Source organism: Scyliorhinus canicula, chromosome 9 (genome assembly GCF_902713615.1).
Source record: "Scyliorhinus canicula chromosome 9, sScyCan1.1, whole genome shotgun sequence".
Lineage (NCBI taxonomy): Eukaryota > Metazoa > Chordata > Chondrichthyes > Carcharhiniformes > Scyliorhinidae > Scyliorhinus > Scyliorhinus canicula.
The window spans coordinates 108860625-108877021 of record NC_052154.1 but is presented as its reverse complement, the minus strand read 5'-3'; positions in this window follow the sequence as shown (position 1 = coordinate 108877021).

Below are 16397 nucleotides of genomic sequence, written 5' to 3'. Positions count from 1 at the left end.
GTTGGACGAGCAGTGGATGGCACTTGCCTGAAGTCTCCAAGGTAAAGGGGTTAGATCCCAGGGCCTCGGTAGATCATGTGAGTGCATATTAGAGTTGGACTAGCTTTCTCACTCTAATATGCAAAATACTGATCCCACCCACAATGGGCGGGATTGAGATTGCGACAGGCAAGGCATGGTGAGCCAGCTAGATCCCAGAAGACAGATCTCCCAACATCTACTGGCCGCGCTGCGCCCACTTGGGGGGGGGGGGGGGGGGGGGGGGGGGGGGGGGAGTGGCACGGTCGGTAGATCACGCCAACTGTATTGCTCCATTTGTATCATCCAGGCACCGTATCACATGTCCAATAATCTAAAGGGGAGAGATCTGTCCATGATGCAGCCTTCCCACTGGGTGCACAGATTTACATTGATTGCTTTGTGTGGGGGGGTTGCTATCTGGCTGACGTTCTTCAATGATAGCGCAGAAGAATGCCTCAGATCGTGTTCTGTGCTCCTGGTTAGATCTGGGGCAATGCAAAAAAAAATGTTTCCCCTGTGTATTCAGAGATCTGTAAGTATGAGGTCCTGGATGCCTAATATATAGAATCATAAAATTATATAATCTGACAGCAAAAACTCAATTATACTTTTGTGAACAAGACCTATCCTACTCCATTGCTTTTAGCCCATAGCTCTGCAATTTTCTTTTATTTATTCAAGGCATGAGTGTGCCACTGACTAAGCTGCCATTTATTGCCCACCCTTCATTTCCCTTGAGACGATGGTGCTAGAACTGCTGGTCCATGTGGTGTATGTACATCCACATTGCTATTAGGGAGGGAGTTCCAGGATTTTGATCCAGCGACAGTGAAGGAATGGCGATATATTTCCCAGTCAGGATGGTGAGTGGCTTGGAGAGGAACCTCCAGGTGGTGGTGTTCCTCATTGCTCTATATGGTTAGGGTCGCAGTTTTGGAAGATGCTGTCGAAGAAACCTTGGTGAGTTGTTGCAGTGCATTTTGTAGATGGTACACACGGCTGCTACTGTGCCTTGGAGATGGAGGAAGTGAATGTTTGTGAATGGGGTGTCAAGCCAGTGGGCTGCTTTGTCTGGGATAGTGTCGACCTTCTTGTGTGTTGCTGGAGTGCATTCATCCAGGCAAGTGGGCATCACACTCCTAACTTGTGCCTTGTCAATGATGATGTGGAGATGCCGGCGTTGGACTGGGGTGAGCACTGTAAGAAGTCTTACAACACCAGTCCAACAGGTTTGTTTAGAATCACTAGCTTTCGGAGCCCTGCTCCTTCCTCAGGTGAATGAAGAGATGGGTTCCAGAAACATACACATAGACAAAGTCAAAGATGCAATACGATATTTTGAATGCGAGTCTTTGCAGGTAATCAAATCTACAGGTAAAGACGGAGCAACTGGAGAGAGGGATCATCACAGGTTAAAGAGGTATGAATTGTCTCAAGCCAGGACAGTTGGTAGGATTTTGCAAGCTCAGACCAGATGCTGGGGGGTGAATGTAATGCGACATGAATCCAAGGTCTCGGTTGAGGCTGTACTCATGTGTGCGGAACTTGGCTGTAAGTTTCTGCTCGGCGATTCTGCATTGTCGTGCATCCTGAAGGCCTCCTTGGAGAATACTTACCCGAAGATCAGACCATGTCGACATGGGTACCACCATTACACGTGAGTACACCACCCACCAGGTATGTGGTACATACTCATGCCAATGTTATCCACCTCATACGCTGCAGGAAAGGGTGTCCCGAAGCGTGGTACATTGGCGAGACCATGCAGACGCTGCGACAACGGATGAACAGACATCGTGCAACAATCACCAGGCAGGAATATTCCCTTCCAGTCGGGGAACACTTCAGCAGTGAAGGGCATTCAGCCTCTGATCTCCGGGTAAGCGTTCTCCAAGGCGGCCTTCAGGATGTGCAACAACACAGAATCGCTGAGCAGAAACTTATAGCCAAGTTCCGCACACATGAGTGCGGCCTCAACCGGGACCTGGGATTCATGTTGCATTACATTCATCCCCCACCATCTGGCCTGGGCTTGCAAAATCCTACCAACTGTCCTGGCTTGAGACAATTCACACCTGTTTAACCCGTGATTATCCTTTTCTCAGTTGCTCTGTCTGGACCTGTAGACTTAATTACCTGCAAAGACTCACATTCAAATTATCGTATTGTTCTGGAACCCACCTCTTCATTCACCTGAGGAAGGAGTAGTGCTCCGAAAGCTAGTGATTCTAAACAAAGTGTTGGACTTTAACCTGGTGTTGTAAGAATTCTTACTGTTGTCAATGATGAAGTAGGAGTCACAGATGAATGTGGCGTGACAGAAAAACTTTGGTGAGCCAGAAGATGAGTTACTCGCCACAGAATTCCTAGAATATGACTTGATCTTTGTTTAAATGGCTAGCCAATCTAAGTTTCTGGTCAATGGCACTCCTGAGTTGATGGTGGAAAACTCAGTGATGGTGATGTTTAATGTTAAGGTGGGATGGTTAGATTCTCTATTGTTGGAAGTGTTATTGTTTGGTACTAGTGTTTCATGTTACTTGCCACTTGTCAGTCAAAACCTGAATATTGCCCAGATCTTACTGCATTTTGGCATAAACTGCTTCATTATCTGAGGAGTTGCGAAAGATGCTGAACATTGTCCAGTCATCAGTGTACATCTCCACTTCTGAAATTGTGATGGAGGGCAGGTCATTGATGAAGCAGCTGAAAATGGTTGGGCCCAGAAATTATTTCCTTTCCAAGTACCTTTTGCAAGTCAGCATCAATTTGCTTCCACCTTCCCATCAGACAATCCATTTCAGAGCTCAACAACCCGCTGTGAAAAATATCTCAACTCCACCTCTTTCACCAACTATGGTGCAGACCAATTGATCTACATATCTCTGCTTCTTTCCTCAACATGTTGATTCTGTTTGATATTGATTCTGGCTGGCACCGGTCACCTCACAGGACCTTGCTTCCTTCATGTGTGAGCCTTAACAGGGAGTACGAGAGGTTCATTTAATCACTGAAACAGTTCCATCAAGCTAATGTACACAAATGAAAACTTTTAACTGGGATCACTGGCTGCTGAATAGAATCAGAAACCTTGAGGGAAATTCTCTGTTTGGGAGACTAAGGTCTGGATTCTCCGATTTTGGGGTTATGTCCGGAGAATCCGTGGCGTTTTACGTGGCAAAGGTCGGTGCAGCCCCAGCACCGATCCTCTGACCGGTGAGGGGCTGGCAGCCACATCACTTAAAATGCACGGCCTTCCCAATATAAATAGCCGGAGAATTGCCGGGTCCGTAGCCACGCATGCGAATGGCGACGACCTGCAGCAGCGCATTGTACAACATAGCGCCGGTCGTGCACAGACCCGACCTGCCAGATAGTGCCCCCCAGAACACCCCCCTGTCACCCCTGGGCCACCCCACACCAGTCCCCCAGCCATCGCCAAAGCCCCCCCGGCCAGTAGCAGGGCTCCTGCCTGATTGTTGGCGATGCTGGGCACAGTCCGCAGCCGCCATGCCAGGTTCCCGATTGTTGAGACCACACGTTCCCCGCGCGGTCGGGAACTCGGCCCATCAGGGGCGGAGTATCGGGGAGGGCCTCAGACGATGTTCTGAAGCCGTCCCAACGGTGTGTGGTGCACTCCTCGATGACGCCATTTTGGAGGGGGCAGAGCATCCGAAAACAGGCGCCCTCCCGATTCTATCATAAGGAGGGATTCTCCGTTCGACGCCGATTACGAAATCGGCTTCGGGGAACGGAAATTCCAACCCTAAGTGTTGACAAGGGACTGAACTGGATTCCATGTGGTTTATGTTCCCATTGGGGGCGCTGTTTGTGGAGTATTGCAGGACATGCTAATGATCCAGCACACTGCTGCCGCAAATTCCGAGTAATTCCCGGCCCAGCAAGCGTTCTAACCACCTGGGTCGGAGTTAGTGCAAAGAGCCTGGCAGCTGGATGCTCCACTTACTACACGCTCACTGCAGCCCCCAAGGTAGCTCAGAGAATACCTGCCCCCTGTGGTCTGGAGTTCAAGGTGGACCATTCTGAATTCTCCCTCAGTGTACCCGACCAGGCACCGGAATGTGGCGACTAGGGGATTTTCACAGTAACTTCATTGCAATAAGTATATAAGCCTATTTGTGACAATAAAAGATTATTATTGTTATCATGCCAGTGAAGAGCGGAGGGTCATAATTTTCCCAAGAGTGGGCTGCAGACTCAAGCCTGCACCCCTTGAGCAGTGCCTGGAAGATGATGGCACAAGCAGTCAGTGCTGCCAGTCTCACCAAGAGGAGACAGCTGGCGATCTAGAGGGGTTGGGTCACTGGTGATGCCACTGACCTGAGAGGGCAGAGAACAGGGGAAGATTCAAAATACTGCGTTGCAGGTGTTTTCTGGTTGGGGTGAGCGCTGCAGGCTTGAGTCTGCAGCCCACTGTGGGGAAAAGTATGACTGTCCGCTCCACACTGGCATGGAGCTGTGGGTCGCCAGACCACAGGGGGCAAGTCTGATAGTTTTCCCGCTCCCTCTCTGCAGCCATGGTGCCCAATCCCCGCTTGTAATACTAGGAGTGATTCACGCCAGCGAGACCTCCACCTGAGAGGAGCGGAGCATCACGGAAGGGCGGAGCATACCGGCACCAACCCGCGAATCACTTTTAAGTGCAGGCAATGTCAGTTTTGTTAACCTCGCTGTTGCCACCTCGGAGGCCTAGCATGGCGCTCAAATTGGCATTGGGTGGGGACCTCAATTCTGCACGTGGGCCCGATTCTCTGCCCGATCACAGTTTGCGTTTTCAGTGTCACGAGGCGGAGAAGATTGCCATTTATTTGTGGGCAACGGCATCCTCTTGCTGCTGCCCCACCTAACTCAAATTGAGATTATATCTGAGACAATTCTTGACCTACCATTCACTGGAAAACTCAATTGAGTTACTGGGGGAACTTCATGATTTAAATGTTCCCATTTTCATAATTGAATATGAATTGCATTACTTTCAAGCTTTAACTCATTTTTGCTGGATTTGATTTGCTTGTATTGAAGTGATTTCTATCATGGGACTCGCCAGCTCACAGGAGGCATAATGATTAATAAGAACAACAGCATGTATTTATATAGTGCCATTGGGGGTCACTTAGCTCAATTGGCTGGACAGAATGCGGAGAGATGCTAAATGCACGGGTTCAATTCTCATACCGATTGAGGTTATTCATGAAGGCACATCCTTGCCCCTCGCCTGAGGTGTGGTGATCCTCAGGTTAAATCATCACCAATCTCCCAAAGGGGTGTGATGAATGGAGGAAATTGTTATCTATTATATTTTCTATTTTGTTGGAGTAATGTTATTAAAATCTTTGGGATAAAATACGTACAGACTGGTCTGCTAAAGCTGTGATTAAGGAACCGTATCAGAAGGCAACCATTGATTTTACCCATTTACATGTTTACAGAGAATTGTCCAGTGGCATATTATTTAGATTTTTGGAGGTTCCCTGGGGTGCAGATAATTAATGAGGCATGGTGTTTAGTCATATCTAAGCAGGTCACGGACATCTTATTGGGATACAAATGATAATCAATGGGAGGAGCCAAGTCTGCCTGTGTTTTTGGTAGTTTGGCTGTAGGACTTGAGTCTGACACACCATACGGATTTTCAGGTTATTGCTGAAAGGGTCTCTCTCCAAAGGTCTTGTCCAGTATCCGAACAAAAGTTGGGGTCTGGTCTCATAATCTAACAAAAGTTGGGGTCTTTTCGGTAAGTTAACAAAAATTAGGTTCTGGTCCGATAACCTAACAAAAGTTGGGTTCGGATCAGTAACCTAACAAAGGTCGGGGCCTGGTGTGGCAACCTAACAAAAGTTGGGGTCTGGTCTGGTAACGTAACAAAAGTTGGGATATGGTCTGGCCCAGTAACCTGACAAAAGTTGGGTTCTGGTCTGGTAACCTAACAAACGTTCGGATCTAGTAACTTCACAAAAGTTGGGTTCAAGTCTGGTAAGCTAACAATAGTTCTGGTTTGGTCTGGTAACCTAACAAAAATTTGGGTCTGGTAACCTAACAAAAGTTGGGTTCTGGACTGGTAACCTGTCAAAAGTTGGGGTCGGGTAACTTAACAGATTTTGGTGCCTGGTCTAGTAACCTATCAAATGCTGGAGTCTGGCAAGGTAACTTAACAAAAGTTGGGGTATGTCCAGAAACCTGAGAAAAGTTGGGGTCTGGTCCGGTAGCCTGGATTGGATTGGATTGGATTTGTTTATTGTAACGTGTACTGACGTACAGTGAAAAGTATTTTTCTGCGAGTAATAGTGGATGGAAATTATTCCGCCTGGAGGTCGGTGACCCACAAGGATCTGTTCTGGGACCTCTGCTTTTTGTGGTTTTTATAAATGACTTGGATGAGGAAGTGGAAGGGTGGGTGAGTAAGTTTGTCGATGATACGAAGATTGGGAGAGTTGTAGATAATGTTGAGGGTTGTTGCAGGTTACAACAGGACATTGACAGGATGCAGAGCTGGGCAGAGAAGTGGCAGATGGAGTTTGAAGTGTTGGCTAGTGTAGACGTGAGAGATGAACAGACACTTCCAACACTGATGAAGGTTCAACTCAATTTTATTAACTACTTCTAACTAACTAACACACGATGACTGTGGGTCTAAATGATGCTAACTTAAACTAGAAACCTAAGCCTTGTCCAAACCAGTTGATTCTCTCAGCATGTGGTGTGAGTCCGTGCTGGGCTGGATGAGTTCTTGTTACACTGAGAGGCAGCACCCAGAATGAGCGGGAACCGTGGTGCCCTCTGCCTTTATGGTGTGTGTATTCTAACTGGTGATTGGCTGCGGTGTTTGTACATGTTGATTGGTCAATGTGTGTGTCCATCAGTGTGTGTCTGCACCATGATATACTGGTGTATATTATGACAGAGTTCAACCTTGATAAATGTGAAGTGATGCATTTTGGAAAGTCGAATTGAATGGAAGAAAAGGGAAGAAAAGAAAATACAAAATAGGGCAACACAAGGTATACAATGTAACTACATAACACTGGCATTGGATGAAGCATACAGGGTGTAGTGTTAATGAGGTCAGCCCATAAGAGGGTCATTTAGGAGTCTGGTAACAGTGGGAAAGAAGCTGTTTTTTGAGTCTGTACGTGCGCGTTCTCAGACTTCTGTATCTCCTGCCTGATGGAAGAAGTTGGAAGAGTGCATAAGCTGGGTAGGAGGGGTCTTTGATTATGCTGCCCACTTTCCTCAGGCAGCGGGAGGTGTAAATGGAGTCAATGGATGGGAGGCAGGTTTGTGTGATGGACTGGGCGGTGTTCACGACTCTGAAGTTTCTTGCGGTCCTGGGCCGAGCAGATGCCATACCAGGCTGTGATGAAGCCAGATAGGATGCTTTCTATGGTGCATCTGTAAAAGTGGGTGAGGGTTAATGTGGACATGCCAAATTTCCTTAGTTTCCTGAGGAAGTATAGACGCTGTTGTGCTTTCTTGGTGTTAGCGTTGAAGTGGGTGGGCCAGGACAGATGTTTTGGAGATGTGTACCCCTAGGAATTTGAAGTTGTCAACCATCTCCACCTCAGCCCCGTTGATCCTGACAGGGGTGTGTACAGTCCTTTGCTTCCTGAAGTCAATGACCAGCTCTTTAGTTTTGCTGGCATTGAGGGAGAGATTGTTGTCGCTGCACCACTCCACTATGTTCTGTATCTCCCTCCTGTATTCTGACTCGTCGTTATTCGATATCCGGCCCACTATGGTTGTATGTTTGGGCCTTGTCTGGTAACCTAACAACTGTTGGGCTCTTGTCTGGTAACAGAACAAAAGATAGGGTCTGGTCCAGTAACTGAAGAAAAGTTCAGGTCAGGTCCGGTAACCAAATAAACGTTGGTAACCTAACAAAAGCTGGGATCTGGTAACCTAACAAAAGTTGGGGTCTGGTAACCTCACAAAAGTTGGGGTCTGGTCCAGTAACCTAACAAAAGTTTGGTTCCACCCGGTAACCTAACAATAGATGTGGCCTTGTCTAGTAACCTAACAAACATTGGGGTCTGGTCTACTAACCCAGCAGGTTCTGGTCCTGTAATGTAACAAACGTTGCATTCTGGTCCGGTAACCTAACAAAAGTTGGGGTTTTGTCCAGTCACCTAACAAAAGTTGGATCTGGACCGGTAAACTGTCAAAAATTGGGGTCTGGTCCAGTAACCTGAGAAAAGTTGGGTCTGGTCCGGTAACCTAACAAAGATCAGGGTCTGTCTGGTAAACTAACAAAACCTGGGGTCCGGTTTTCTTTTCAAATTTTCCAACAACAAATGTTATCACAACAAAGAAAAACAGTAACCCTTCGCCTCCAATACAAAAGCAATAAATTAACAATAAGAAAAAGAAATAAGCGTAAAACCATGAGAACAAACCCCCATAAGAAACCCATAGCCTCCCCCCCAGCCCCCCCAACCCCCCGCCCCGGGTTGCTGCTGAAGTTGACCACCCTATAATGCTCCGCCAGGAAATCAAGAAAAGGCTGCCACCACCGGAAGAACCCTTGCACCGACCCTCTCAGGGAAACTTGACCGTCTCCAGTTTGATGAATCCGGCCATGTCGTTAATCCAGGATTCCGGGCTCGGGGGTTTCGCGTCCCTCCACTGTAAAAGAATCCTGCGCAGGGCTACTAGGGACACAAAGGTCAGAATACCGGCCTCTCTCGCCTCCTGCACTCCCGGCTCCGATGCTACCCCAAAAATAGCGAGCCCCTGCCCAGTTCCACCTTGGAACCGACCACCTTGGACAAGGTCCCCGCCATCCCCTTCCAGAACTCCTCCAATGCCGGACACGCCCAGAACTTGTGGGTGTGATTCGCTGGGCTCCCCAAACACCTACCACACCTGTCCTCCCCCCCAAAGAACCGGCTCAGAACTAGTCCCAATCATATGCACCCTATGCAGCACCTTTAGTTGGATTAGACTAAGCCGTGCGCAATAAGAGGAGGAATTCACCCTCCACAGGGCGTCCGCCCACGTCCCCTCCTCAATCTCCTCTCCCAACTCCTCCTCCCACTTCGCTTTCAGCTCCTCCACCGAGGCCTCCTCCCCCTCCTGCATCACCTGATAAATTGCAGAGATCCTACCTTCGCTGACCCACGTCCCCGAGAGCACCCTATCCTGAACCCCCCTTGGCGGCAATAGCGGAAACTCCGCCACCTGCCGTCTAACAAACGCCCTAATCTGCATATACCTAAAGGAATTCCTTGGGGGGAGACTCCACTTCCCCTCCAACTCCTCTAAGGTCGCAAACTTCCCGTCGAGGAAGAGGTCCCCCATCCGCCTGATACCTGCCCTGTGCCAACTCAGAAACCCTCCATCTATCCTCCCTGGTACAAACCGGTGGTTCCCCCGTATCGGGGACCAAACTGAGGACTTCACTTCCCCCCTGTGCTGCCTCCACTGCCCCCAGATTTTGTGGGTAGCCACCTCTACTGGACTCGAAGAGTACCTTGCCAGGGGGAGCAGCAATGGGGCCGTCACCAGCGCCTCTAAACTCGTGCCCACACAGGACGCCGCCTCCATCCTCTTCCATGTGGCTCCCTCCCCCTCCATCACCCACCTATGAATCTTTGCCACATTCTCAGCCCAGTAATACCCACACAGGTTGGGCAGCACCAATCCACCCACCTCCCTGCCTCGCTCCAAGATTACCCTCCTTACCCTCGGGGTCTTCTGCGCCCACATGAACCCCGTAATGCTCCTGTTAACCCTCCTAAAGAAAGCCTTCAGAATCATAATGGGTAAACACTGGAAGAGGAACAAAAACCTCGGGAGCACCGTCATCTTAACCGACTGGACCCTGCCTGCTAAGGAGAGTGGCAACACATCCCACCTCCTGAACTCCTCCTCCATCTGCTCCACCAGCCTCGTGAAGTTTAACCTATGCAGGGCCCCCCAGCTCCTGGCTATCTGGACTCCCGGGTATCAGAAGCTCCTCTCTGCCCTTTTCGGTGGGGCTCCCCTATCTCTTTCTCCTGGTACCCTATATGCACCACAAACAGCTCACTCTTCCCCACATTGAGCTTATAGCCAGAGAAGTCTCCAAACTCCCCCAGGATCCTCATCACCTCTGGCATCCCCTCCGCCGGATCCGCAATGTACAGCAGTAAATCGTCCGCGTACAGCGACAGCCGGTGCTCCTCCCCCCTCCCCCCGCACAATCCCCCTCCAGTTCCTCGATTCCCTCAGCGCCATGGCCAGGGGTTCAATATCCAACGCGAAACAGAAGGGGAGACAAGGGGCACCCCTGCCTCGTCCCCCGGGACAACCGAAAGTCCTCCGACCTCCTCCCATTCGTCACCACGCTCGCCACCGGAACACTACACAACAGCCTCACCCTCCTAATGAATCCCTCACCAAACCCAAATCTCCTCAACACCTCCAATAGGTAGCTCCACTTCCACCCTATCGAAGGCCTTCTCCGCATCCATCGATGCCACTATCTCCATCTCCCCGTCCACCGCCGACATCATTATGATGTTAAGAAGCCGCAGCACATTGACATTCAGCTGCCTCCCCTTCACAAAACCCGTTTGGTCCTCGTGGATGACCTGCGGGACCACATCCTCCACCCTCCTGGCCAGTATCTTGGCCAGCAGCTTCACGTCCACATTGAGGAGCGAGATCGGCCTGTAAGATCCACACTGGAGGGGGTCCTTATATCGCTTCAAAATCAATTAAATTAATGCTCTGGACATCGTCGGGGGCAAGGCCCCCCCCCTCCCTTCCCTCATTCAGGGTCCTCACTAACAACGGGCCCAACAGGTCTGAAAACTTCTTGTACAATTCCACCGGGAACCCGTCAGGTCCCGGAGCCTTCCCTGACTGCATACTCCCCATCGCCTTGATCAGCTCCTCCAACTCGACTGGCGCCCCCAGACCCTCCGCCCGCTCCTCCCCTACTCTCGGGAACTCCAGCTTGTCCAAAAAGCGGTCCATCCCACCCTCCTCCCCAGGGGGCACTGATTGGTACAACTCCTCATAGAAGGTCCTGAACACACCGTTAATGCCCCTTGCATTCCGCGCCAGACTCTCTCCTCCGTCCCTGACTCCCCCTATCTCCCTCGCCGCCTCCCGCTTCCGGAGCTGGTGGGCCAGCATCCGACTAGCCTTTTCCCCGTACTCGTATACCGCCCCTTGCGCCCTCCTCCACTGCGCCTCCGCTTTCCGGGTGGTCAATATGTCAAATTCCGCTTGGAGACTACGACGCTTCCTCAAAAGCCTCTTCATCCGGGACCTCCGCGTATCTCCTGTCCACCCTTACCATTTCCTCCACCAATCTCTCCCTCTCCTTTTTTCTACAGAATTTACAGTGCAGAAGGAGGCCATTCGGCCCATCGAGTCTGCACTGGCTCTTGGAAAGAGCACCCTACCCAAGATCAATACCTCCACCCCAGCCCCATAACCTAGCAACCCCACCCAACACTAAGGGCAATTTTGAACACTAAGGGCAATTTATCATGGCCAATCCACCTAACCTGCACATCTTTGGACTGTGGGAGGAAACCGGAGCACCCGGAGGAAACCCACGCACACACGGGGAGGATGTGCAGACTCCGCACAGACAGTGACCCAAGCCAGAATCAAACCTGGGACCCTGGAGCTGTGAAGCGATTATGCTATCCACAATGCTACCGTGCTGCCCCCTCTCTGTGTGCCCTAATATAAATCAGCTCCCCCCTAACCACTGCCCTCAACGCCTCCCAGACCACCCCCACCCGCACCTCCCCATTGTCATTAGTTTCCAAATACCCCTCTATACACCTCCGGACCCGCCCACACACCTCCCCATCCGACAGCAGCCCCACACCCAACGTCCACAGCGGGCGTTGATCCCTCCCCTCCCCCAGCTCCAGGTCCACCCAATGCGGAGCGCGGTCTGATATGGCTATCGCCGAATACTCCGCCCCTACCACTCTCGGAATCAACGCCCTGCTGAAGACAAAAAAGTCAATCTGTGAGCACGCCTTATGGACGTGGGAGAAAAACGAGAACTCCCTACCTCCCGGCATCATAAACCTCCAAGGGTCCACCCCTCCCATCTGGTCCATGAACCCCCTCAGCACTGTGGCCGCCGCCGGCCTCTTACTGGTCCTGGACCTAGAACGATCCAGTGCTGGGTCCAGCACTGTATTAAAATCTCCTCCCAATATCAAGCCCCCCGTCTCCAGCTCTGGAATCCGGCTCAGCATGCGACGCATGAAGCCTGCATCGTCCCAATTCGGGGCGTACACATTAACCAGCACCACCCGCTCCCCTTGGAGTCTACTGCTCACCATTACGTATCTGCCACAGCTATCCGCCACCACACTCGACGCTACAAACGACAAGCTCTTTCCCACCAAAATCGCCACATCCCGGTTCCTAGCATCTAACCCCGAATGGAACACTTGTCCAACCCACCCTCTTCTCAGCCTAACCTGATCCGCCACCCTAAGGTGTGTCTCCTGGAGCATAGCCACATCCGCCCCCAGCCCCTTCAAGTGCGCAATCACCCGGGCCCGCTTGATCGGTCCATTCAGCCCCTTTACATTCCATGTGACCAGCCAAATCGGGGATCTCTTCCCCGTCCCTCTGTGCCGGTCAGCCATAGCTCTACCTCAGCCCACCACGTACCCGCAGTACCCCCACGGCCCCTTCCCCACGGTGGCAGATCCCCATCCCCACCCCTTCATCACCATCTGTTCCCTTTCGGCCCCTTCAACAGCAATCCGGTACCCCCCCTACTCCCCTCCCCCCCTAGCTAGGGCCCCCCCCAGCTGCTTTTCCCCCCTCGTCGTACTTCCGTATGTCAGCCGACTCCTGCTGACCCCGGCTGCTCCCGCCACCCCAACGACCCTCCCCCGGTGTAACACAACCACCATTCCCCCCGACCGGTACAGACCCCTCCCATTTTGCCTCCAGGGCGGGAAAAAGCCCGTGCTTCCAGCTTAAATCCCGCCCCCCGACCCAAAAGGCGGGAAAGAAAAAGGCGCGCGTCCCAACAGGCCTACAAAACAGCCCCCCAGCTTTCCACTAGAGAGAAAGGAACAGAAATAAATAGTAGAAAAGCCCCAAAAAAGAGAAAAAAGAAAAAAAAACAACAAAGAAGTACAAGGGAGAACAGAGCCTCCAGACAATGTACATCAGTCTCCAACCCCCCCCCTCAATCCTCAGTTCGTGTCCAGCATCTCTGCCTGGACAAAGGCCCAGGCCTCTTCCGGGGAATCGAATTAAAGCTGGCGGTCTTTATAAGTGACCCAGAGGTGTGCCGGCTGTAGCAGGCCGAACTTCACCCCTTTCTTGTGCAGCACTGCCTTCGACCAGTTAAAACCAGCCCTTTTCTTCGCCACCTCTGCGCTCCAGTCCTGACAAATCCGGATCTCTGTGTTCTCCCACCTGCTGCTCCTCTCCTTTTTAGCCCATCTCAGCACACATTCTCGGTCGCCGAAGCGGTGAAAACGAACCAGCACCGCCCTTGGCGGCTTGTTCGGCCTGGGCTTTCTCACCAACAGTCGATGGGCACCCTCCAGCTCCAAGGGCCCTTGGAAGGACCCCGCTCCCATTAGCGAGTTCAGCATCGTGACCACTTAGGCCCCCAAGTCTGATCCCTCCAGCCCCTCCAGGAGGCCCAGGATCCGCAAGTTCTTCCGCCATGAGCGGTTCTCCATTTCCTCCATCCTCGCTTGCAATTCTTGTGGAGCGCCTCGTGCGACTCCACCTTCACTGCCAGGCCTAGGATTTCATCCTCGTTCTCCGAGGCCTTTTGCCATAACTCGCGGATCTCTGCACCCTGAGCCGTCTGAGTTGCTATAGCTTATCCAGTGAGGCCTTAAGCGGTTCCAGCAGCTCAGCTTTCAGCTCTCTGAAGCAGCGCTGAAGCAGCTCCTGCTGCTCCTGCACCCATTGCTGCCGGTTCCCCTCCCTCCGCCATCTTGTTCTTCCTGCCTCGCACCTTTCTTTGCTCCAAAGCCGATTTTTTGACCGTCCCGCTCCTGGTCCAGTCCATCCACCGGCAGATAGGCACAGCAGATGTGTTCCCACACTGGGAAAAGCCCAACCAGCTACGGGCCCTTAAAAGAGCCCAAAAGACCGAAAATAGCGGGAGCCACCGAACGTGCGGCTTAGCTCCGCATCACCGCAACAGGAAGTGCTAGAGTTGACTTTTTAAACTGGACGATACACATATTCCAAAAGAGAGAGTGGGGACAAGAGATATTCACCCTATTTCCATTGCTAAATTCTTCATTGCCTGAGTTACTTGCTATCGCTAGTGGCCGGCAGCTTTGTCTTGAAATACATCACACATTGTGTATTTCCAAGGGTTTTGGTTGAGTCTGTTTGTGGCAGCCATTGTTTCAAAATCCAGTACTTTACATTTTTCATGTCTCTTTCTTAGATCGTGATAGGTTTTGATGGGTGTATGGTTGATAGGAAATGTCTCTCCCTTCACACTTCCCTGAGGCTGATATGGTTATTTCATGGCTTCACCTTGGAATAGGGCCTTGCATTTTTAAGCAGAATTTTTCTGCCTCAGTTCAGATTGCAAAATTCCCAGTCAGGTGAAAATTGAACAAAGTGGCAAACTTCCTGAAACCTTCCCAACACATAAAAATTAAATGAGACTGACTCTCAATTCATTACAAGCATCAGGAATCCCCAAAATACTTATCTAAATCAGGAGTTCCCAGTTGGGCCGTGTGACTCTTGTTTATGCGCTGGTTGGGAGTTGGCAGCACATGCACAGTTTGAATTTTTGTTTTTGTTTTCATGTCTCCTGAGTATGCAGTGACCAGACAATAGCCGTGCATGCAGTTTCCTGATTTCACCATCTTTTTTTAAATTTAGAGTACCCAATTCAGTTTTTCCAATTAAGGGGCAATTTAGTGTGGCCAATCTACCTACCCTGTAGATCTTTGGGTTGTGGGGGCAAAACCCACTCAGACACGGGGAGAATGTGCAAACTCCACACGGCCAGTGACCCAGAGCCGGGATCGAACCTGGGACCTCGGCGACGTGAGGCAGCAGTGCTAACCACTGTGCCACCGTGCTGCCTTGATTTCACCATCTTGAGGTCGGGAACATGTGCACAGAAGGAAAAAAAGTGAAATAGCGCAAAAGTGCAGGTCAGGTGACCTGAAGCGGAACACCATTCGACAGAAGATGTCCCACGGACGCATGGGTGGGGGGGGGGGGGGCTTGGAGAAGGTCCCAAACAAAGAAGAAGATCCCATACCACGGAGCCCGACATACACAGGCTTCTCATCCTCACTTCTGTTCTCAGCATCACCCTTTCTGGCCTGAGGAGGCCCTCTGTAATACAGGGTGGGAATGTTTGGCTTCCCCATATGGAGTACGAGCTTCCCCCCTCTCCCTCCCCCCCTCCCCCCGCTAGGGGTGGGGTATCTCAATTACCCAGCGAAAGTCAGCCAGTAAGGGAACGACTAGGAGGAACCTGGTAGGGGTATACCGGGAAGTGTAATATATATATATATTGTTTGTAAATAAAACTTTGTTCTTATTTTTACTTGGTGTGGACTCCCCATGACCTTATTAAACTGGCGACAAGGAATAAACTGGTTTGCCGTGACCTACTCAGGTGAGCCAGCTTCCCAATTTTCTAGACCCAGATTTGGATTACTTTGATTCACCATGCCTCTGTTTGGGCGGTTAGCTGAAGACTTGAACCAATAAGCTGAATGAATGCATTATTTCTTCCGGGCCAACAATATCACGGAGAATGAGCACCATACGGTCATACTATTGATGGCATGTGCACCGCATCCATTTGGGGTGTTTCGGAGTCTCACCTACCCAGCAACACTAGATACGCAAATATTTGACCAGCTCGTAACACTGTGGCCCAACACTTTAATCTAACTCCATCAATAATCATTCAACGGTATCGGTTTAATATGGCGGAGAGTCCATCAGTGCATTCATCACCAAGCTTGTGTTGCGGCTACGGAAGATAGGCAAACTTTGTGAGTATGGATCTGTTTTGTCTGATATTCTCCATGATCGCTTGGTCCCAAAATTTAAACTAAAACCTGACAGACAGCCTGCATTTCTTTGCAGCACATTCTGGAACAGCCTACACCAATCAGAATCGAGAGCCCATCAAAGACCCGGATTTCAAAAGAGCTAATTGGCTGCTAGCCAGGTCCATCAAAATGACATCACTGGATCCTGCCACATAGCACACTGGATCAAGGGGAGTGTCTCAGCCAGTTCAAACTAGCAGCTCGCAATGGAAGGGGTTTCAAAAGTCTGTCGGTTAAAAGCAGCCAGCTTCGAAAGCGTATAGCGGGATGTTGGCCCAGTAGTGCTCCATCTGTCAAGAGCACCAGAAGCTCCCC